Raw genomic sequence first — 25163 nt, 5'->3', positions numbered from 1 at the left:
CAGCAAGAATTTGTGAAGGAAAAATCTTGAAAGTAAGGGAAGCTACTGAATAAGTATGCTTAGTTTTTAAAATTGCACAGATGAATCTCAATATTCAGATACATTCTTTGTTTTTTGATATTTGTTTGCTTGTCTTTTTCAATGTGACCAGAGTCAATTCTAGAGCGTGTGCGCATCTAACAATAATCAGGCTTCACACCATGCCTACATTAAAAATTTAGACAAACTGCCACTACACGGCATTTCTGAATATGACCCATATTCCAGTTTGAAAAGGATGAGAGGCAAGCACCAATTATTTTCTACACCCCCTCCATTATGATAATTACACTGAAATAAAAAAGATTTTGATAAGGAAAAAACATTGAAATGCAACCCAGCTACTTTATCAAATTCTGTGTAGATGACAATAAATTATTTAACCATTGCAGTTTTTTAAAGGTTTTATTAGTGGGAAATTTCTATGGATACCAGTGAAAATCAGTGCAAAAATCTTTTCAGAAGAACAAAAAACTACTGGAATGTTGAAAGATTAGCTTTTTGAAAACATTAGAAATAGGATGTGGGATTTCAGCAGTCGCAACAAAGTAAATGCTTAGCTGTTGAAAAATTCCATTTTGGATAAATTTATAAATATTTCAGCAATGCTATATACGACTTCTGGGGAGTAAGATTTACGTTTGCAAAGACTAACCTGCAAACTTAAACAGCATACAGCGTAAACCTAAATTGTATACTTACAATTTACACCATTGCAGCAGCCTCCGCTGATGGTTAAGATAAAACCCACAGATAAAAGCTAGACCACTGTATCACTAAGATCACTGTTCCATAAACTAAAAAAGGAAGAGGGATCATATGGATTACTTGGATTTTACTTCCATACGCCTGATATGCTATCTATAAAATAACTCACAATATAAAGTGAAGTGCTTACTTATGCTTGATAATTAACAGTTTAGGATTCATTTAACATTTCACTGTTTATGTAGCTATTATTTTTAATGAAAAAAAATACTCTTACAAAGTGGCATAATTGCAAATTTCTTTAAAAATCTGTGAGGATAAAAATTTAGCCTACTAATTTGAACCAAAATACTCAATAGTCGAAAAATATACAAAGGAAAATAGGGGCAAGATTATATATAAAGTTAAATAAATGGATTTGACATCAGTTCACAGATTTGCATAGAAAACGTATGGGCACAGGAATGGTCTTTTTGACTAGCTAAGCCATACATAGCTTTCTCTTGAATAAGCTTAAACTCTTATTCAGAAACTATAAATATGTGCATTTATTAGGCCCACTTATAAATATATGCATTTATTAGGCCCATCCACACTGTCAAGCCCGTTATTTCAAAATAATGGGCTGCGGAATTCAAAATCTGTACTCCTGCTTTTCATCACAAGTAACGCTAACTGTGAAATAGCTATTTTGAAATAACGGTACCGTAGATGCTCCAGTGCCCACTAATTCGAACTAATTACTCCCCAGTGCTTCTTGGGGCTCTAAGTCCAAGATAGCATGTCCATATTAATGGAGCCTGCCTCAGACTAATTTTGAGGCTTCCCTGTAGTGTGGACACACTAGTTCAAATTTGTTAAATTGGGAGTTAAGTCAAATTTAGTAATTTCAAAATAATTTCCTAGTGTAGACATGACCTGAATATTTATAATCCTCTTAAAATCAGGAATAAGGGATCTTCTGGAAAAGGCTTTATTTTCTGAAAGATCCCGTCTAGACTGGCGCTTTTCTCCGGCAAAGCCCCGAGCCGGAAAAAAGTGGCAGCCATGTTCATGCAAATGCCGCGGGGGATATTTAAATCCCCCACGGCATTTGCAATTCCGACTTGTCTCATTAGCATCCCTTTTCCGGAAAAGGGTGCCAATGTAGACACGGCCATTTGGTAACACTGTACTCTGCTTTGCACAACTGCAAGTGACACAGGCTGCAAGGAGGTGAGGAATATGACCTATTATGCACAGTTTTAAAACACTCTGCAGCCTCTCATTAGCTTCATGTTTAAACATGGTGCTACTCCTAGGCTGTGTCTACACTGGGCCACTTATTCCGGAAAATCAGCCGCTTTTCTGGAATAAGCTGCGAGCTGTCTACACTGGCCCTTGAATTTCCGGAAAAGCAACGACACTCTACTGTACAAAATCAGCCGCTATTCCGGAAAAGCTACGCTGCTCCCGCTCGGGCATAAGTCCTTATTCCGGAACACTGTTCCAGAAAAGAGCCAGTGTAGACAGCCCAGTAGTCTTTTCTGGAAAAAAGCCCTGATCGCGAAAATGACGATCGGGGTTCTTTTCCGGAAAAGCACGTCTACATTGGCCACAGATGCTTTTCCGGAAAAAGGGCTTTTCCGGAAAAGCAGCCTGCCAATGTAGACGCTCTTTTTCCGGAAATACTTATAACGAAAACTATTCTGTTTTAAGCATTTCCGGAAATTCAAGCCAGTGTAGACACAGCCCTAATGTACAATAGGGGAAGAGAGAAGAATCAGAGCCATTATTGTACAGGCCATGGAGGAACATGAGCTTGTATAATGCAACAAGTCAGAGGGGGCAGAGCAAAAATAAATACTTGTCTGAAAATGAGAAAGCTCTCTCTTTCAAGCACAGCTCCATCCCTTTCATCTCTCTGACCCCAGTGCTCTCCACTGCCATTCTCCTGTCCCACTTCTCTTTCCCTCCCTGACAGCTACACAGTCTGTCTATTGTCACCTCCAGCTGATTTTGTCTTGAATGGCTATTTAAAAGTTAGCTTTCTCTGACCAGACAAGCTACTAACTCTAGGCAGTACCTTCAGCTTCTAAGCCTAGTATCTCAATTTTGTTTCCTAGTGAATGAGACAGGTACCACACTTCCCTGCAGCCTTCTCACTGATTTATGTGCAGGAAAACACACTGGCCTCTTTTTCCAATTGTTTTTGAGAGCAGAAGCAATGAAGGGAAAATAAGGGAAACATGCATGGATGGCTCATGAATGGAGGAGTAATGAATGGCTCTGGGTGTCTGGAGTGAAATGACCAGGAGCAGATGGAAAGGGAAACATGAGAACAAGTAAGTTAGTGTCTCAGAGGGAAAGGAAAACTAGGCTCGAAATAACAGGGAAGAAAGATACTGGTGGCATGAAGGATAGAATGAGAAATGACAGAAGGCAATATTGATGGAGGACTATGGAAGAGAGGGAAGAAAAGACTGAGGAGAACTCAACACAGAAAAATTAAAAAAGAAGGGAAAACAAACTAGCCATCTCCTGAGTCCCTTTCATAACCTGAGATCGTCTGGCAAGCACCCTTGCCTCAGTTTCCCCATGTTTCAGAAATCTCTGATTACCAGAACAAACTCTTCTAAGATTTAGCAAGACCCCTGCCTGGGATGGATTCATTTACATAACAACAAATACAGAACAAAAGGCTCTCAAATTCCCTCAAGTCTATCCTCTCAGTTTGCCTGCTGGGAGTCTCCCAGGCTTTCTCTTTCTAAATCCCCTTTCCAAGAAAACTCAGGGTTCCCTGCTACAGCCTACTCACCCTTAGCAGACTCCTTAAACAAATAGTATTTATCTCATCCCTTCTTCTTCTTACTGCTCTTTCCAGGAGAACCAGCTATTCCTTATCCAGCTGGTTCTACTAATTGAACCCCATCCCTGATCCTAGCTGAGACAGGCTGGGCTAACTGTACAAGGCTGACCAGCTTCAGGCCTCCAGCCCTTAAAGGGGCAAGTCACCCTGTTATAAAATCCTTCTAGAAAAGAGTTTGAAAAAAGGAACAAAACTAAACCTATCTAATACAGTCAAAAGAAAATAAAAAGGAATGAAAGGAAATGAAAAGTGCAATATATGAAGTTTTTAAAAGTTATCACTTAATGGAATTTTAAATGTTATATGTTTAAATTTTAAATTGTACTAAATTAATAATGAAAGTAAATTGAATAGACTGGACAGAAAAGTGAGAGAAAGGAAGCACATGCCACTACTCAGCTAGGACTGGATCTGTCACAGACGTGTCTAACAAAAGCCATAGTAGCTAACTGACCTTCACAAAGAGAAGTTTCACTGTGAAATGTGGGAGGAAACAAAACAAGGGCCTTATATATTATATATGAATTATCTCATGTTGCATAATGATATCTACTTAAAAATTATACTTGTGGCTAAGGAAGAACAAATCTCATTATGGACATTTCTCCATGCTCATATCTAGCCTCAAAGGGTATTTTTGATAGAAAAGTGACTATAGTACAATGGCCCTGTCTCATTTAGACTCTGCTCTCCATAGATACTTAGACATTTCAAATGACCTTACTCACCAATAAAAATGTTTTTGTTTTTCACTCCTGTTAGCTCTACAAGGGAAGAAGAATAGATTCTATTCTAGCACATGTATCATCAACACAATTGTGAACTAAATTAAAAGACTATGATCTCAGTTACACCTCTGCTGTCTATCTGAAGACAATGAGTATGTAACTAATGGAGACAGAATTTAAAGAAAGTAGGTTGCAGAGGTATAACAGAGAATAATTCCCTGGGCTAAACAGAATCCCTCAGGGTATGTCTAGACTGCACTCTAAAATAAGATACCCAATTCGAGCTATGCAAATTACGTATCTTATTTTGATTTTATTTCAAAATAGGCTATTTCAAAATTTGGCCTTTCTACATGGCGCCAAATTTCGAAATAAAGCACTATTTTGAGACATCCCTTATTCCTCATGGATTGAGGTTTATAGGGATGTCGAAATAGCACGTCCATTATTTCGAAAATTATTTTGAAATAGCGGACACGCTCCTAAGACACGGTGTAGCTATTTCAGGATACCTCCAGCATCCTGAAATAGCCTTACAGTATTGACATACCCTTACTGGTAAGTTTGCATCAGGAGGAAAGATCCCAACAGGACTTTCTGATCCCAGCCTGTGTTAGCAGGGCTGATAGAAAAAAAAGTCATTCCAATTACAGAGTAAATATCTTTGATATGGAGTCACTGATAGGCAAAGTCATTTTTACATTTCAGTATAAGCACTCCCGAAGAATGATGATTAAATGAATCATTCATTCGTATCCCTTGCACCCCAAAGTAACCAGCTAAGGCCTTTCAGGCTCTGATTTTCAAACCCTACCTAAGTGTCCATTTGAATGTGCAATCACATGGACCCGCTTTGCTAATGTACAAACACAAAATGTTCTTAGCCAGGGGTCCAGGCCTCTTGAGAGGCTGTGTGAAGGTTTCAGGGGGCTGCCAAGTATGGCTGAGATCAGACTCTCTAAGCCCAGGGCAGAAAGCTAAAGCCCTGCTGCAAGGGACTGTAGTCCAGGATCCTGAGCCCCACCACCCAGGACAGAAGCTAAAATCTGAGCAACTTAGCTTCACCGTGTACTCTGTGGTGAGGGGTCCCAAGCAATTGCCCTGCTTGTTACACCTTAAGGCTAGCCCTGGATTTTATATGCAGAAAAACAGTTGTGGCATAAATAGGCCACAGAGTTTTTATTGCATGTTGGGGAGAGGTTCAGAAAGAAAAAGACTGAGACCCCCTACATATGTGAAATCCCTGATAGAAACAAAAATTCTATCACTTTCAAACCTCTTATGGATGTCTGTCTGCTTAGGAGTGCATGCAAATGAGCTGTTTACATCAGAACTTCCAACAGTGAGCACGCAGAATAGGCACAAATGAATGCCCACCCTATAATTAAAGCTGAAAAATTGTTGGAACAATTTTCCAACCAAAAAACGCTCTTTTAGAAAAACTGAATTTTCAGTAGCTAAGGCTACAGCTACACTGCCGCTTTTTTGCCAAAGAGGATATGAAAATAGCACTCACATTTGCATATCTTCTTCTGATTCTTTTTGTGGAAGAGGTTTTGCCGATAAAAAGCCCTGTGTAGACAGGGCCATTTGCTGGAAAAAAAAACCCCTCTTTTGCAAGATCTCTTTTTCCTCAAAAATCAAGGTTTACAGGTTCTTGCGAAAGAGGGGATTTTTCCGACAAATGGCCCCATGTACACAGGCCTTTTTATCAACAAAACCTCTTCCGCAAAAAGAATTGGAAGAAGATATATAAATATAAGCATGATTTGCATATCCTCTTCTACAAAAAAAGTGGCAGTGTAGCCATAGCCTTAGTTGTTACTGAATGCCAAGGTACAAGTCACTACAGGTTGGAAAGATGGACTAGTGAGCTTGGACAGGATGACTATACAGTTGCATTGAGGGGTAGATTTAAGCAAAGGAGGGAAGGTCCAGATTAGGCATTTGATGAACTGTTCTGTAGGTGGGTTGGCAAATCCAGGAACAGACAGATCGTGGTTGGCAGATGCACAGACATTGTTAAAAGTTCCGTGAATCACAACTATCTGTGCCAGTGAAGTGCTAGAAGAATGATGTTGGCTTTGTCACAGCATAGCTTACCTACTACCTATGGAACAGGCATATGTGAGGCCATTCATCCGGGGCATCAGCCATTGACCATGGCTTCCCTGGTACCTTAGAGGGTGAGTTATCTGTTCATTTGTATTGTGCTGTGTTCCTGACACACCAGTTCTAAAGTCTGACAGCCTCCTTGCAAAGGACAAGAGATTTCACTCCTTCCTGTTTGTTTGTAAAGACAACTGTGGTCCAGCATTATCTGTATAACTTGTGGGGTTCAGAGGCCTTGAGAAGTGTTCTTGTGCAGAGGAGCACCCCAGCCAGAAGGGAGGTGTCCACCAGATAGTGACCCTGGGGCAGGAGGTCTGAACAGAACTCCCACTATGATCTTTACCAAGTTTGATCACCAAGTTAGGGAGGTGACAACTGGCGGGAAACACTACTCTGGAATTGATGTGGTTCTCACTTGGTCAATAGGTCAAGTGGAGTCAAGCCTGCAAGGACCACAATGGGAATCTGCTGAAAGAAGTCTTGTAGATGCATGTGGCCAAGTGGCTTAATAGTGCACTGTAGTTTGTGGTCTGTGGGTGGTGAGTGAAGTCACGTTGTTTACTGCATGAAATTTTTCTGAGTGAAGAAACGCTCTTGCAGAAATCAAATCCAAACTTTTGCCATAAAGGTTATTGATCTTATATATACATATATATGTATGTATCTTTTATGCATACATGCAGGGCTATTAAAAGTTGCATGATAAACCCTGTCACTGATCTGACCTCCATGATGAAATCAGCCTTCCAAGAGCCAATCATCCACGTATGGGAGTAATGTATAGTCCTAACTGCTACCACAGAGGAAACGTTTGTAAATAATCTTTGTCCTGAAAAGAATGACACTTCACAGAAATATGACAGTATTTTATACAGGCAGTACAGATGTTCGCCAGTGATGAAGAAGGACTGAAGGCAGGAGATGCAATTCCTGAAGCCAGGAATAGTCCCAGAGTCAGGGCGGAATTGCCCAGACAGGGGAAAACATTCTATACTACAGTAAAAAAATGTAACTACTAAATACAAATTTATAAGCTAGCTACTTACAAGTATTTTCTTCATAAATTAGGGAATTGTGGGTAGTGGGTGGAATCCCCTTTCAGAGAGGTTAGTCCCTGACCATGCCCCTTATACGTGAAGTGCAAACACACACACACTTGGTGGCTGGAGAACTGAGCCCCACCTCTGAGCTGAAACCCATGACCGATGCCTTTCCCACCACAGCAGTCCCAGGTGCCCCGCACTCCACAGCCAGAGTCCCAAGGCCCTTTCTGCCTTGAGGAGCCCCAAATCCATCACTCCCCACTGTGGCTGAAGCCTGAGCCTCCTTCCCATGCTTGGAGAAGCTTTGAGCTCCCTCACCACAACTCATGCTGCATGATCCCCACATGGAGGAGCCCTGAGCTCCTGCCTCCAAATTCTCACCCCAAGTCCAGAACCCTGAGGAACCCTCCCTCATGTCCACAGCTGGAGCCCTGGGCTCCCACACCTCTCCCTGCCTGGAGAAGCCCCAAACTCCCCTTGCCCCTGCAACCAGATCCCTAAATCCCTACTCTCCTGAATTTCTGGATGCAGGCGCATGGCATGCATGAATACTCTGTGTGGCATACACAAAGGAACCACTTAAAGAAGAACTGGCTGTTCCATCCTAGGCTTCATTCAAGAGAAAGGAAACTCAAAGGGCACATCAGCAAGCAGGATTAAAAAAAATAGGTAACTTACCTAAGCACCTCACTATTCTTCCTGCTACCAAGTCATTTAGTATTAAAAAGAACCTGAGCTTTTGCTTTGTTGTTGCTTAAAATAACAGCATTTTAAGTTACATTAATAGGCTACATTTCTCCATCTCAGAAATAACTGTTAATGATTCATACTTTTATAAATAACAGGGGATTAAAAAAGGAATCTTGCAGTATTAACATGGGGTTATCTTTGTACAAATATGTAGGTGTTTGTAGTATTTGTAATGTTCTCAAGAGTCAGTCCCATTGAGAGAGGAAGGCTTGCTCATTAAGACTTGTACAGTGGATTAATAATCAAAGCAATATTCACAATACTACGCCTAGCTCTAGTATGAAGCATTGTAATTTGTATTTTACAATGTTCCAGAATATTCCCCTTGCTATCAGGCAGAGTTCTGAGTAGAAAAAAGAAAGGATTTGTTAATGTTAGCTTGCCTTTCATTTTGGCCAGCCCAACCTCTGGTTTCACACACTGCATTCACAACACAATAAGGAGATTATTTTAGGAATAAAAACATAAAATCAGATTCTGTTGTTTACTTCATTTTAGTAAGTAAGAGTAGGTAAAAGATCAATTAGTAACTTGCAGAATAAAGTAGGCATATCCATAAAACTCATTATCAATAACTGATTTTGCATATACATAATTTTGGAAGTATTACCACTTAGTTTAGTCTTAAATTTTCCTAGTTGTGATGGAGGTATTTAGCCACATGATTTCCATTAATTCATTGGAAAATGTACCGCTAAATTCAAAGCACTACTGTGAAAATGGAAGTGTTCAGAAACTTATTTGATAGTCACACCCCCAAACATCATGCAGTCTGATATAAAAAAAATTACTTTCTTGTTCAAATCGCATAAAATCTGTTCACCAGACTAAGTCTTTTGCATACTGAACTATACTGAAGTTCAGAGACTAGAAATTGTACATCCAAGCAAAAGAAGTAGAGAGAAGAATGAGAGAAACTGTGCTAAAGAGCAAGTTACACATTCTTTCCTACTAAACCAGCTCATTCATTTTCTTCTAAGAAAAATCTAGATGCACATGTTCTAGATATTTTGGGATAGCATTATATTATGCAGTTGGTGTGGCAATCACATACTAAAGCTAGAAGCCTTTCTTCACACAATCCCTTTGTAGTAAGGCTGATTTATTTACATGACTTGTGATTTGGAACTACATATCTAGGACCCATTTACAGGCACAACTCCAAGTGAAGTCAGTGAGTTGTGCCTGTCATTTTAAAGGCAGAACTGGGATTCACAGAGGTAACATAGCCAAATATGATTTTAGATAGATAGATATTAGAGAGTTTGTGCTGCTGTCTGCCTCCATCTATCCGTCTGCAAGTCCATTTGTTCAAGAACTCCTTCTAAACGATAAGAATTAGGACCATCAAATTTGGCATGTAGCATCCTCTTATGCTAACTTAAAGCAAGGTCAGGGTTTGGGTGTGCCAGGAAAATGGAAAGGGCCTGGAATCTGATAGTTTCCATAACATGGAAGAAGAGAGGGGAACAATAGGAGGGACAGCTATATTGCAGTGTGACCACAGGGATGCAGCCACACCAACAACACAGTGGCCAGCTGGGGACAGGGATTCCAACATTGCCAGCCACTGGACCATGCATGTGGCCCCCTCCCCCGAACAGTGCCAGAGGGAGGTAGCCCCTATGCCCATTGGCTCTGCTCTTGTGCCCACCTGGGACCACGCACAGGGCCAGGCAGTGCAGCTCAGCCCCTTCAGGAGAAGATGACAAATCCCCCTCCTCCCGGGGAGAAGCTGGGAACCACGGCCTAGTTCCATCCTCAAACCACCCCCCAAGAAAGGCTGGGTCCAGGAAACACAGCTTCCCCTCAAAGATATGCTTCTTCCAGGAGAGGATGGGAAACATGGGCCCAGTCCTCCCCCTTTCCCCACAAGGAGACCCCCAGTCAGAGGAGAGCCCAGGAACCATGGCCAACCCCCCAGCCAAGGAGATGCCTCTCCAGAGAAGAGGTTGTGAAGTAGCTAGCCCAGCCTCCCCGCTCCAGAGGAGATGCCAGGACTGGGAACCGCAACCTGGTCCCAAACCAGCTGCCCACCATGGCAGTTCCTGGAATCCCACTCCCCCTAGACAAGCAGAAGGGCAGGGAGCTGCTGGTGGCCAGGCCCGCCTCTACCCAGACCCACTGGGCGGGGAAGGAGGGGGGGATCTGGAGGCCAGTGCCTGCCCATGGAGCCACAGCATCACCTTCCCTGGGACAAGCTGAAGGCGGGAGCCAGTCCACACAGCCCCGTGCCGCTCCAGGAGGAGCCCGCCATTCAGACAGCACAGTCCTGGCCCCACAGGCAGAGTCATCAGCCCAGGAAGAGCAGTCCTGATTGCCCAGGAGGAGTCACCAGCAGAGCAGTGCCACACTTGCCACCACAGGTGGCCTCAGTAAGCCCCCACCATTCAGCCAGCCCCCTCCCTCAACTCCCACTTCCTGCCCTGACTCCTGCACCCCCTCACCCTCTGCCCTAAGTCTGATCATTTAAATAAAGCAGCTACATTTTCCTTTTAATTTCCAACCCTCCCCAAAAAACATTATTACAATTAAGAACCTGAGCACCACCAGGTACATGTCTAGTAAGTAATAAACAACACAGATTTACAAACACCACGATCTGTAAAACAAATTACTAATTTGTAATAAAGTTGAAACATGAGTCTGTATAGAAAAGCAGATGAGGAATCATGCAGTCTGTGTTTCAGTTTATTTATTACATTTCAAAAAGTCAACTAAAAACCGAATTCCAAGTGGTTTTTCTATTTATTTAGATGTACAGGTTGGACCTCCCCGGTCCGGTATCCTTGGGACCTAACTGGTCCCGGATTAGGGATTTTGCTGGACCAGGGGAGGTCATTTTTGGACTCTGGCCACGTAGTCTCCTAGTCAGCTCCTCACCTCCTTCTATCCCCACTGCCCTGCCAACTCGCTGGGCAGCCATCGCTGTTGTGGCTCCACCAGGCAGCCAGGAGCTGGGGCTCCAGACAGCCATGTGCACCACACACTGGGGCTCTGGACAGCCTCTCTGGGCAACTGAACTGGGTGCCAGGGCTTCCTTGGCAGTCAAACTGAGCTGCCACATGCTGAGTAGCCCCGCTGTCAGCTCCCTGTAAGCAAACCACTGCCCTGCCGATTCCACAGAGTTCCTTACTGCCAGCCCTCTACCGGGACTCTCTGGTCCTGCAACATCGTGCCGGACCATGGATGTTGCCAGACTAGAGAATCCCAGTTAAGAGAGTATCAACCTGTGTAGCGACTTCCCACTCGCCACAGCGCCACCTGCCGCCGAGTTGGGGAATTAGCACTGCTGGCAGGTGGCCGGATCCCTTTCAGGACACTGCCCTCCGGCAATGTCCACTACAGCCTGAGTTTTCCCCCCCTTCCGGGGGCAGTTTGTGATAGGCCAGTAGGCCTTCAGGAGGCGGCTCCTCCACCTCCAGCACAGGGAGAGATGTGCCTGCCTCCCTGCGTTACCGCGCCTTAAACTAGTCCAGGCGGGCGAGTCTCTTCCCGGCCTTCCTTCAGGTCCGGGCCACAGAGGAATAAGCCCACCACTTGTCAGTCTATTAGGTTTGGCCCTCGAGCAGGGCAGCCCACAAATACAGCCAGCTAAACCCAGGCCCTAACCCCGGGCGGGCGGCAAATGGCGGCCAGACCCTGACTCCAGACATGGCCGCACCCAAACACCAGTTTGTAGAAGCTCCTCCTTCAGGAGCGGGCCCGGGAGGGCACCGGCGGGCGCAGTGGTGAGGGGGAGACTGCCACCCGGTTAGAGGGTGGCGGGGGGGCGCAGGCCCACCTACCTCACTGCGCCCCGTCCCAGGGGCCCTGATGGCAGCAGTGCAGCTGCGACTGGCTCAGCAGGGCTCCGGCTCGTAACTTGCTGGCCACGGGTGGCTCTCCGCCCGGACTACCTCCTGGGCCACTCTCATCTCCCCCTTCCCAGGTACCTGTAACTCCAGCAGGTTTGTCGGGGAGTCGAGGCCGGTGTCATCCCATCAGGGTCCGGGCGGCCCAACCCAGGGGTCAAGGGGTTGGAGCTCTGCAGCGTCCCGTGGGCTCGTCCGGCCCCGGCGTTCCAGTACCCATCGGGGTTCCAGCCAGTCCCCCGGCTCGGGCCAGTCCTCTGGGACCCTGGGAGGTTCTGCTGGCTGGCTTGGCCCAACCTCCGTAGCCCTGGCAGGGACGCCTTGGCTGGCCTCCAGGGAGACCGCTGAGGGCGGCCTAGCCCCGGTCCTAGTCTCCCCAGGCAGGAGCTCTGGACAGGCCTCCATCTCCTTCAGAGGCTGGGCCCTGACTAAGCTCCCTGGCAACCTTCTTATAGTTCTAGCCCCGCCCTTTGACTTCCGGTCAGGTGAGAGGGCGGGGCTAGGCTGGGCCCAAAATGGCTCCCGGAGGGGTTCCTCCGCCTCCGGCTCAGTGGGGGGCCACTCTACCCCACTACAACCTGTATATAGAAAAGTAAAACAAAAAAGAGGACTCAGTCCTCTGCTGTACGCTGTACACTGAGGGAAGTTTAACAGGTTCACTTGTGCCTTCAGCACATTTTACAGTAGCAAGCAAGCTCCTCTAAACACAGCTGTTCATAGCTCCCAAGGCACTTTCTACCTACTACAGATTGCTGGAGCTACTGGGTGAATTGGCCACATGTAGTCCCCACAAAATATCTGTGCCATGCCTCTGGCAGTGGCCAGGAAGGGGATTGCATAAGAGTTAGTTATACATGAGTGAGGCCAAGAAATGGAGCATAATTTAGAATTTATACCCAAGTGGACCAAAATTGGCCAAAGGGTTGTAAAACAGAGAAAGTATACACAGCAGTGCACTGAACTGTGGAAGTCTTGTTCAGTGAAGTATTTCAGAAATTGGCCTTCTGCCATTACTGATGTAACATCATAGTTCTTCTCTTAAAGAGCACAATAATCACATGTACAAATGCTCCTAAATCATACAAGCTCCTGTTGCAGAGCCCATGGAAGCACTGAGAACATCATGAGAGCTACCCAAAGCAAATAATAACATACAGAGGATATAGAAATACCAGTGAGTATTGGGAAATAATGCAAAGGGCAATAGAGAGATTAGAAGCATGGGAAGAAAATAAAGAGAAATAAAGGGTGAACATATTCAAGTTAACAAATCTACCAACTGCCTGAAACACTGCCATGCTTTACAGAGGTGTTTAAGTCTCGGCTTGACAAAGCCCTGGCCGGGTTGATTTAGATGGGATTGGTCCTGCCTAGAGCGGAGGGCTGGACTTGACGACCTTCTGAGGTCTCTTCCAGTTCTGATTCTATGATAAGGGGATGGTTGGATGAAATAACATGATCTTGGTAACTAATTGACCATTCATTACCAGTTGGAAATAGGTCAATGGAGGGATGATAGGAGTTGCTATAGGGAACTTTCTGGGTGTCTGGCTGGTGAGTCTTGCCCCCATGCTCAGGGTTTAGCTGATCGCCATATTTGGGGTCAGGAAGGAATTTTCCTCCAGGGTAGATTGGCAAGGCCCTGGAGGTTTTTCGCCTTCCTCTGTAGCATTGGGCACAGATCACAGCTGAAGGACTCTCTGCATGTTGGGGCCTTCAAAGTATTTGAAGGCTTCAATATCTGAGACATAGGTGAGAGGATTATTCTAAGAGGGGTGGGCGAGATTCTGTGGCCTGCACTGTGCAGGGGGTCAGACTAGATGATCATAATGGTCCCTTCTGACCTTAAAGTCTATGAGTCTATGAGCTACAAGATATTCTAGCATGATGGCAGACAACGCATCGGACATACAAGTTTCCAGTACAATGTGCAGCCAAGAAAGCAACACAACTTGAATTGCATAGACATCATAGTAAGAAATAAAGTGGTGACAGAGTTCTTGATTCCAGGCACTTAATTACTAGAAAGATATTGCCAAATCAGTATTCAAAATTACGAAGAGGAAGGACTAATTTAAGATACTAGGAAAGTTTTAAGAATAAATGCTGTTGGTAATATCCCAATGCCACTGAAGTTCATGGAATTTTCCAGTGACGTAATCAGAAAAGGATCTGGATCTTATTCCAGGATTGGTTGAGGGAAAGACAAATGAGTGAAATCCAGGCCTTGTTGAAATTTGTCATTGACTTCACTGGAGCCAGAATTGTACCTAGTAAATCTAGAAATATTTGAAAAACACACAAACCAAGGAAAAATGAAATATTCAAAGTGATACAAAGAAGCATGTGTATGAATAACTGGATGAATTGCAAGCACATATTGTGCACAAAAAGAGAAGGCACAACTAGCCTTTCTTCCTCCTTTCCATCTCCCTAACCTGCTCTCACAGATATAATACTCATCTCCTTCTGAGTTAATGAACCACTCTCAGACCCTGGCATGCAAGTTACTTCAAAAAATGTCATGACGGAGAGAGGGCTACTCTGCATGTAGTCACCATAGCATAAAGGTAGGTATCTAAAGATAGTATCACCTTTGCAGTCTCTGCAACTCCATGAAGTTCAGAAGGCACTGTGCCACCTAGAATTTTGCCCGAGCAGTACAGTTTCTCACTACTGACAATCCTGGATTATGCCTTAATAGTGTTACCTACCCTTATGAAATAACCCTCAGGAAAATTGCTTTGATAGTGAAATGTATTACGAATATGGAATAATCTCAGTGGAAAGTTGTGGAAGTAAGTGTTATTGGTATGTGCTCTTCAGACATCAGTAATGTCTGTGCTTGGGGTTGTGATTGACTCCCTGCTTGTCTTTATACTGAGCAAAGGAAAAGGAAGTGGTCCCTGCAGCTCGGCTTCTTGTGCTTAGGGCTGCTTTCCTTGCACTGGCTGCTCCTACTGCCTACCTTTGACCTCTGGGTATCCTGCCCCAGGCATGTATCTGTTTGCCCTTTAGCATACCCCAGACTCCAGTCTCCTAGAATCTGACATTGCCTGACTCCCAACTCCCTCCCTGATCACTAGGTTAAACCACCTACATCCCAGCCATGACACAAGATGACCTAACTGTCTTTCCATCCAACTCTACAAGTATTGCATTATGAATATTTTATATCTACCCTGTGTGGTTGCCCAGAATCTTAGCTAAGAGCTGTACTTGAGCACTGTCCCACTCTATCACTGTTTAAAGTCCATGGACAGGATAATCACATGAACACTGTGAACAATGTAAACCCGGGCTGGGCAAAATATGGCCCAGTGGCCAGATCTGGCCCACTAAGCCACAGGATCTGGCTTTCAGACCACCCTGCCAGGACCCTCAAGAACGCAACTGCTGCAGTTTAAAACACAGTCCTGTCTGCTCTGTAGGGAGGGGGAGGCTTCGTGAGATCTCCCTGCCCCCAGCCCAATGCTCAGCTACTATTGGCCAGAAACAACCAGCCAATAAGAACTGCCCTCAGCCAAACTCTCAAATCCAATTGGCTGGAAATAGTCAGACAATCAGACCAGAGGGATTGGCCTGAGAGACTGGGGCAGCTGGAGTTGAGAGACAAGTGGCGGGAGCAGCCTGTATTTTTAAGTAGGCTGGGGATGCAACAGACAGGGAGCCCAGCCTGCCTTGGGGGTGCTGCAACCTGCTGGCCAGTAGACACTTAGGTAAACTCCTTCTAGCCAGCACCTGCCTCTGGCACTCCAGCCCCTCCTGCGCCCCAACTCCCTCCCCCAGATCACCATCCAAACCCTCTGCACTTCCTGCCCCAGGTGACAACTCCCTCCCAGACCCTGTACTTCCTCCTATACCCTTCCCTCAGGCCAGAATCCTCTTCTGTACCCACACTCCTCCCTGACCTACACGCCAATCCTCTGACCCAGGTCACAAACCCAGGAGTGGTCCGAGGCCAGTTGCAGCAGCTGGCGCTCCAGGCAGAACGTGCAATTGGCGCCCCTGACTGCATGGCCGTCAATGGCCATAACGTAATCATCAGGCACCCGGCCGCCCCATCACGTTATCATCGGGCGCCCCAAGCGCCCCGTTGAAGGCGGCGCCCTAGGCGACTGCTGAGTCTGCCTATGCTCACGGGCCGCCCCTGCACAAACTCCTCCTCTACCCAAACAACCTCTCACACCCCACTCTGTCTCCTGCACCCCAGTCCTTATCCTGTGCGCCCTTTTGCACCCAACCTCCATCCTAGACTCTGCACCCCCTCCACAGAAAAGTGCTGCCCTTGACCACTTACCAAAATCCTGGAGTGGTCCCCCCACCAAAAATTATTGCCCACCCCTGATATAAACAGAAGGCTGAATAGTACAGAAAAACAAAACCTTTAATGTTTAAAGTTTTTTTCAAGGCTACTTGTATGAGATTGTGATCGTTAATGGTGCAGAAAAGCACAGCCTTTTCCCAAAGTGCCCCATATATTGTTAATGGTAAATAACATCACAAGTAAGCACTGATGATATCTGCATCATCTTGTTATTCGGTTTCAATGCAGATTTTATTTTAGGAACTGATTAATTAATCCCTAGCATCTTATTTTAACGTTCAGCTGTTTTCCTTATAGGGCTGAACTGGCAATACCATTATTGCTATGCACTCTTCCGGCATCAGTGAAAGAGGTTACACATGTTAGGCCTGAAATTTGAACTGAAGTCAAACCATAAATGTTAGTAACCTCTCTTACCTGTTTCCATCCGCTCATGTTCTCTTTTTTCCTAAACATATGTTATGGAGTCTAGGAAACTTGAGGTAACATCATTGCTTCTTACAATCTGATTACTTTTCATTTATCAATATATTATTTTTTCAATGCCTACTTACTTTTGGAGGCTCACCAGTGACAGACATAGTGTAGATCTAAACAACACACAACAGCAACTCTCAGAGCCCCACATGGGCTCATGCTTCAGGGCTAAAAATAACAGTGTACATGGACTCCAATCTGAGCGGGAGCATCTACACTGCTATTTTTACCCCATTAGTATGACCCCTGGGAACCAGAGTGAGTTGACGTGTTCTCAGCCTTATTGCTTTAGGAGTTTTGTTTGTTTGTATTTGTAGTGAAGATGTATCTGTAGAACCCGGTCCTTTGTTTTTGTCTCTTTTTAATACAGTAAAAAAAAGGTCATTTCTTAAGCAGTGATGTAATCTACAGAGGTAGAATGTAGTGTCCTGAATACATTCCAAGCACTACTTTTTGTTTCAGAAAGTAGAGGAAGTAACCAGGGGAACAGCCATTTTGAACTTTGTTCTGAACAACAGGGAGGAGCCGGCTGTGAATCTGAAGGTGGAAAGCAATTTGGGCGAAAGTGATCAAGAAAAAAAACAATTACTTGTTCCGTAAATGGTGTTCTTCGAGATGTGTTGCTCATGTACACAAGGGCACCATTTCGGGAGGGTAGGGGGGCAGCAGCCAGGCACTCCGTGACGCACTTGGCTTGTTTTTCTTTCCATGAAAATGATAAGGGAGTGAAGGGAAAGTCCTTACATTCCGTGCATGCCTCTCACACCTGGGTGGTGAGCTCCCTTCACTAGCCAGGTGTGAGAGGCATGCACAGATTGCAAGTACTTTCCCCTCACTCCCTTAGCATCCAGGGAATGGGATGAAAAGAAAGCCGCATCCCGGCGCACACAGCAGTTGCCCCCCTACCCTCCTGAAATGGTGCCCTTGCATGTCCATTCCACAATAGGTTGCAAAAAAAGGCTAATGTTTTGGGATCTATTAATAGGAATGTGTTATTTAAGAAGGGGGGAGGACTGTCCCATTCTATTTCACATTGGTAGGGTCTCAGCTGTAGCACTGTGCTCAATTCTGGGTTCCATACTTTAGGAGAGATATGGGGCAAATTGGAGGGAGTCCTGAGGCAAGCAACAAAAATAATAAAAGGTTGTTCACCCTGTCCACTGAGGGTAGGAAAAGTAATTATCGGTTTTATCTGCAGCAAGATAAATTAGCTATTAGGAAGAACATTCTAAATCTATCTATAAGTGTAGTGAAGATCTGGTATAAGCTTCCAAGGGAGTTTGTGAAATTGTCATCTTTGGAGGTTTAGAGAAAGTCTAGGTTGGCTGAACTTAGTTTACCTCTCAATATCCCTTGTAGTCCTGCATTTCTCTGATTCTATCTGGAGTTAAAATTGGACATGACAAAATCTGTTAGAATAAGCTAATTTTAATGTCTAACAATCATATAGTATTTTTCACCCCAGAGTACCTTAAAATGGTGGTGATCAACCTTTTTTCATTCATGGAACTGGGAAAATTTTTGTTGAGCAAAAGAAAAAAACCCAGGAAGACGTGTTGCATACCGCTGCCTTAAAGCATTTTAAATTTAAACTGATAATTAAAACTTTGGAGAGATCATTTTGTCTGCCACAAAAAACCATCAACATTGGGAGTAGTGCTGGAAAGCTATATCACACAGCACAGCAATTTTACACAGCAGATTATTATGGAAACAGAATTATAATATTTCATCCAATTGAAACAATGTCTGGAATGTATTGAATCACAACATAATTACCAGAGTTTAAGTTTGGATAAAACACTGGAATGAACCTAACATCTCCTGGTGCCATGCAATGGGACTATTTAAGCCTCAGACTCTGTGGGCAGGATCTTGATTTGACATCTCACCACAGACTGGCCCCTGAGACCATGCTGGTGGATTGAATAAGTAGTCAATATTGATTTGGAAGGAAATGTACCATCTAATGAACTGCAGATAAAACTTCTGACAGTAGTTTGACATTTTTAACATCTCTCAACAGACCCTGTTTAATTTAAGAGCTGATGTGAATAATATGTGATGATATTACTACAGTCTATCAGAACTTTCAGAAGGCCTCTATGAAAGGAACAGTATCAAAAGAAAGTATTTCTGTTTTCCATTTTCTTTAAAGGAGGATTTATCCCTCTGGTTAGTTTGATGTATTTGGTTTGGTTTTGACTGCATTGTTAGTTTGAGGGGGAGATGTTCTTTGTAATCTTGAAATATACTGGGCAAGTGTTAAAAACACAGAGTAACTTTAAAGAATCCTGAAAAAAAGAGAGACTGTGTGTCAGAAATCTTTCATTTTAAGAAACTGGGCTTGTTCCTGTAAATTTTGAGCGGACAAATTTATGCTAACGTAGGTGCAAATCTGAGTTTAGTTAGGCTATTAATGAGGACAATACCTTCTGCTGGCATCTTTAAAGCTCTACAATTTGTTAGTCCAAGTTTTATAGTTTCTAAAAGATGGTAAAATAGATTTGTTTATAGAAAGTGTGAGCATGTATTGTGCTGTTTACAATGGGATTCACTTGATGCAAGGAAAACAAAGATTTACTGATAGATTAGAATGCAAATGACAAAAGTAACCATTGTGCTTTGCATTCAGTTTATTTCTTGCAAATCTTCTAAACGACTGAGTTGAACAGATTAGAAAGATAAAATTGAAGGTAATCCCATGATCTAAATAAGGCTGGTTTCAGTGCTTGCTGGTTAAAGCCAGACAGAGGCGAAAACAAGTAATACTTAGATAATATTTAGTTATTTAGCAGTTTTGCTCCCCAGTGTTGGGGAAGGGTAACAGAAAGGTAATCTATTTCTGGAGAGAAATAATAATTTCTTGGTGTGAAGGGTGGGTTCGGAATAAAATAAAAAAAGATAAGTCACAACCAAAACCATCAAATAATGGTTGGTCTCAAGAGAAAACGAATAATTGCACTAACAAGAAATATTACAGAAGAGACATCACACCATTAGAAACAGGATCAAGAAGAGAGAAATAGTGGTCTGGAGATAGGATTTACAATGACAAATGTACTCAGAAGAACAGAAAAAGTGAGAAAAGGAAGTTCCAAAGGACTGGCTAAGAAAGAAAAAGTACATTTCTTAGAAATATCAATAGAAAAACAAATCACGATAAAAAAATTATAAAAAAAGGAATGAAGGAATCAAACAGAAAGTTAGACTAATATGAGAAACAAAAGGCAGCACTGTGCAGCACTTTAAAGACTAACAAGATGGTTTATTAGGTGATGAGCTTTCATGGGCTAATATGAAAAGTGAAAGATACAAATAGTTGAGCCAAAGACAGTCAGTGTTTGAGAACTGTTAAGTGCATGAAAATAAGAAAAGGGAGATGTAAAAAGTGACATAAAATAAATATCAGATGTCACAGGGCAGTTACCAACTGGTTTAAGATTACCAGTATAGATAGCACTGCAGAAATTAAAACATGAGCACATAGTTGGGACTGTGTTGTTGAGCTTCTTGGATTGGCATTATTTACTAACCTAGGGCATGGCTACACCACAGGGCAAAAGTTGAATTAAGATATGTAACTTCAGCTACATCACTTGTGTAAAGCGGAAATCAAAATAGCTTAATTCGGTTTTTGGTGCTTTCTACACAGCAGGAAGTCAAAGAAAGAACACTCTTCCTTCAACTTCCCTTACTCCTCATGAAATGAGGGTTACAGGAGTTGGAGTAAGAAGTCCTCCATCTCAAAATTGTTGGGTAGACGTGCACTTTGTTATTTCAAAATAATGTCAAGTATTAGAGGGGTAGCCGTGTTAGTCTGAATCTGCAAAAGTGGCGAGGAGTCCTGTGGCACCTTATAGACTAACCGAAGTGTTGGAGCATAAGCTTTCATGGGCAAAGACCCACTTCGTCAGATGCATGTAGTGGAAATTTCCAGAGGCAGGTATAAATATGCAGGCCAGAATCAGGCTGGAGATGACGAGGTGGATCCAATCAGGGAGGATGAGGCCCCCTTCTACTAGATGATCTGGAGGTGTGAATTCCAAAAGAGGAGAAGCTGCTTTTGTAGTTAGCTAGCCATTCACAGTTTTTGTTTCATCCTGAGTTGATTGTGTCAAACTTGAAGATGAACTGTAGCTTAGCAGTTTCTCTTTGAAGTCTGGTCCTGAAGTTTTTTTGCTGCAGGATGGCTACCTTTAGATTTGCAATTGTGTGTCCAGGGAGATTGAAGTGTTCCCCTACAGGTTTTTGTACGTTGCCATTCCTAATATCTGATTTGTGTCCACTGATTCTTTTACGTAGGGGCTGTCCAATTTGGCCGATGTATATAGCAGTGGGGCATTGTTGGCACATGATGGCATATATTACATTAGTAGATGTGCAGGAGAATGAACCAGTGACAGTATGGCTGATCTGGTTAGGTCCTGTGATGGTGTTGCTGGTGTATATATGTGGGCAGAGTTGGCACCGAGGTTGGTTGCAAGGATTGTTTCCTGAGTTAGAGTTATTATAGTGCGGTGTGTAGTTGCTGGTGAGAATATGTTTCGGGTTGGCGGGTTGTCTGTGGGTGAGGACTGGCCTGCCTCCCAAGGCCTGTGAAAGCGAAGGATCATTGTCCAGGATGGGTTGTAGAACACTGTAGCGGCTTCCCGCTCACCACAGCGCCACCTGCTGTCGAGTTGGGGAATTAGCAATGCTGGCAGGTGGCCGGATCCCTTTCAGGACACTGCCCTCCAGCAATGTCCACAACAGCCTGAGCTTTTCCCCCTTCCGGGGGAAAGGTTTGTGATAGGCCAGTGGGCCTTCAGGGGGCGGCTCCTCTGCCTCCTGCACAGTGGGAGATGTGCCTGCCTCCCTGCGTTACCACGCCTTAAAATAGTCCAGGCGGGTGAGTCTCTTCCTAGCCTTCCTTCAGGTCGGGCCCAGAGGTAATCGTTCGCGTGCCCGGCCTTGCTTCAGGTCCGGGCCGCAGAGGAATAAGTCCACCCCTTCTCAGTCTATTATTATACAGTTCTGGGCAGAGCAACCGTTCTAGTCCTGCCCCTTTAAGAGTTCCCGCCCGATGCACGGACAGTCCCAAACACCTCTAGGGAAGCCCGTGCTCTCGAGCAGGGCGGGCAACAAATACAGTCTACAAGGCCCGGCTCTCAAGCCGGGTGGGCCAACCGATATCAAGCCAAACCCAGGCCCTAGCTCTGGGCGGGGCAGCAAACGGCGGCCAGGCCCTAAGGCAAGGCGAGGCTGCAGACAAACATCAGTCTGTAGACGCTCCTCATTCAGGAGCGAGGCTGGTATGGCACCTGCAGCAGCAGTGAGGGGGAGACTGCCACCCGGTTACGGGGTGGCGGGGGGGGTGCAGGCCCACCCGCCTCACTGCGCCCCGGCCCAGGGGCCCTGAATGCAGCTGTGCAGCTGCGACTGGCTCAGCAGGGTTCCGGCCGTAACTTGCTGGACGTGGGCCGCTCTCGGCCCGGGCTACCCCGGGCCACTTCTCATCTCCCCCTTCCCAGGTACCTGTAGCTCCAGCAGGTCTGTCAGGGAGTCGAGGTGCTGTCGTCCCTGCAGTGTCCAGCCAGCCTGGTCCAGGGGTCAAGGGGTTGGAGCTCGGCATAGTCCCGCACGCTTGTCCGGCCCGGTGTTCCAGTACCCATCGGGGGTCCAGCTGGTCCACTAGGTCGGGCCCATCCTCCAGGTCCACGGGTGGTTCTGCTGGCAGGCTTGGCCAGGCCTCAGGAGCCTGGGCAGGGAAGCCCTGGCTGGCCTCCAGGGAAGCAGCTGAGGGCGGCCTAGCCCGGGTCTTAGCCTCCCCAGGCAGGAGCTCCAGACAAGCCTCCGGATCCTTCAGAGGCTGGGCCCTGACTGAGCTCCCCGGCAGCCTTCTTATAGTCCTAGCCCCGCCCTTTGACTTCCGGTCAGGTGAGGGGGCGGGGCTAGGCTGTGCCCAAAATGGCTTCCCGAGGGGCTCCTCCGCCTCTGGCTCAGTGGGTGGTCACTCTACCCTACTACAATCACTAATGATGCGTTGGAGAGGTTTTAGCTGAGGACTGTAGATAATGGCCAGTGGTTTTCTGTTGGTTTCTTTCTTGGGCTTGTCCCGTAGCAGGAGGCTTCTGGGTACACGTCTGGCTCTGTCAATCTGTCTACTCACTTCCTCGTGTGGGTATTGTAGTTTACAGAATGCTTGTTGAAGATCTTGTAGGTCTCTGTCTGAGGGGTTGGAGCATATGCGGATGTACCTCAGTGCTTGGCTATAAACAATGGGTCATATGGTGTGTCCAGGATGGAAGCTGGAGGCATGCAGGTAAGCATAGTGGTTGGCAGGCTTTCGGAATAGGGTGGTGTTGATGTGACCACTACTTATTTGCACCGTGGTGTCCAGGAAATGGACCTTCCGTGTAGACTGGTCCATGCTGAGGTTGATGGTGGGGTGGAAGCTGTTGAAATCGTGGTGAAATTCTTCCAGAGTCTCCTTCCCATGGGTCCAGATGATGAAGATGTCATCGATGTAGCGTAGGTAGAGAAGGGGTGTAAGTGGACGAGAGCTGAGGAAGCGTTGTTCCAGGTCAGCCATAAAAATGTTGGCATATTGTGGGGCCATGCGGGTTCCCATAGCAGTGCCACTGGTCTGGAGGTATATATTGTCACCAAATCTGAAATAGTTGTGTGTGAGGATAAATTTGCAGAGGTCAGACACCAGTTGTGCTGTGGCATCATCAGGGATACTGTTCCTGACAGCTTGTATTCCATCTGCATATGGAATGTTTGTGTAGAGAGCCTCTACATCCATGATGGCTAGGATGGTATTTTCTGGAAGATCACCAATGCATTGTAGTTTTCTCAGGAAATCAGTAGTGTCACGGAGGTAACTGGGAGTGCTGGTGGCGTAGGGTCTGAGTAGAGAGTCCACATAGCCAGACAGTCCTTCAGTGAGAGTGCCAATGCCCGAGATGATGGGGCGTCCAGGATTTCCAGGTTTGTGGATCTTGGGTAATAGATAGAATAGTTATTCCGAAATAATGCTGCTGTGTATTATGCCCTAGAGAGCCTATTCTCCACATATTCAAAAAGAATTTTAAATAGTACAGTTAGAGCTTAATCTAGCATGGTTTTGAGTGTTCTCAACTCTGATAATTTGGTCAGAACACTGCAGGAACAAGTCTGTAGAAAGGTAACCATAACAAGAGGAGGATGACCTAGAGTGCAAAAAATAAAAGATGCAGAGGCAGATAGGAGCTGGGTTACAGAAGAGTATACAAAAGAAAGAACATTAATTCAGAAAGGATAATGAAACATGAAATGAAGTTACCAATTTAGTACTAAGTTCTTTAAGAGACTGAAGAAAAATAATGGGCACCAATATTAGAATGAAATGGATAGACTGAGAGAATGTATAAAGATTTTCATACCACCAAGAAAGATAAATGGAATATAAAGAAGCTTGAAACCAATGAAGAAAAAAGCATTTACCATCAATAACTATATGGTATGAACACTGACAATACACAGAATCTCTGATAATGTTGGAGACACTTCTAAACACCCTCTGTCTTTAACAGCAGTATAAAAAGTGAAAAAATTCCATGATGGACACATCTGGTTCTGCGCTAAGAATATATTTCTAGGAAAAACTTTAAAACAATGAATAGTCTAGTAGCACCTTAAAGACTAACAAAACATGTAGATCAGTGGTCCCCAACCATTTGGGGTTGCCGGGCGCCAGGGGGCGTGGCCGTTCACCCGCCGGGCGCCCGGGGGGGCAGGCCCCCCCCATAGCCGCATTCCGGGGCCGGCGCTCTCCCCTCAAGCGCCGCGCGCCCGGGGCCGGCGCTCTCTCCCCCCCTTCCCCAAGCGCCGCGCGCCCGGGGCCGGCGCTCTCTCTGGCCCCCCCTTCCCCAAGCACCGCGCGCCCGGGGCCGGCGCTCTCTCCCCTCCCCCTCCTCCCCCAAGCGCCGTGCTCCCGGGGCCGGCTCCGGCACCGCGCATGCGCCACATGCCCGGGGCCAGGCCAGCCCTGAGCACTTGGCGGGCGCAGAGAAATGCCCCCGCGGGCGCCACGGTGCCCGCAGGCACCGTGTTGGGGACCACAGATGTAGATGATATCATGAGCTTTCGTGGGCACAACCCACTTCTTCAGATGACAGGAGTATCAGAAGTCTAGATTCAAGAATAAATAAGAGAAAGGGGGAAAGGGAGGAGGAAAAAAAGAGAGACAATGAATAGATTTTTCAAACAGTTACAAGAGGCTGATAAGAACAATTAGCATCTCCACTGTTT

The 25163-nt window shown here is 45.3% G+C and overlaps 1 protein-coding gene and 1 pseudogene across 10 annotated transcripts in view; both read right to left on the bottom strand.

Annotated features, from left to right (window-relative positions):
- The window catches only part of SHANK2 (SH3 and multiple ankyrin repeat domains 2), a 688250-nt gene that overhangs the window by 406125 nt on the left and 256962 nt on the right, over window positions 1-25163 (bottom strand). The window lies entirely within an intron of this gene.
- On the bottom strand, window positions 22137-23883 carry LOC149524345 (uncharacterized; annotated as a pseudogene).

Source organism: Pelodiscus sinensis, chromosome 5, assembly GCF_052426305.1.
Source record: "Pelodiscus sinensis isolate ZL-2025 chromosome 5, ASM5242630v1, whole genome shotgun sequence".
Classification (NCBI taxonomy): Eukaryota; Metazoa; Chordata; order Testudines; family Trionychidae; genus Pelodiscus; species Pelodiscus sinensis.
The sequence above is the reverse complement of the archived record's forward strand: the minus strand, read 5'-3'. Positions and strand labels throughout refer to the sequence as shown.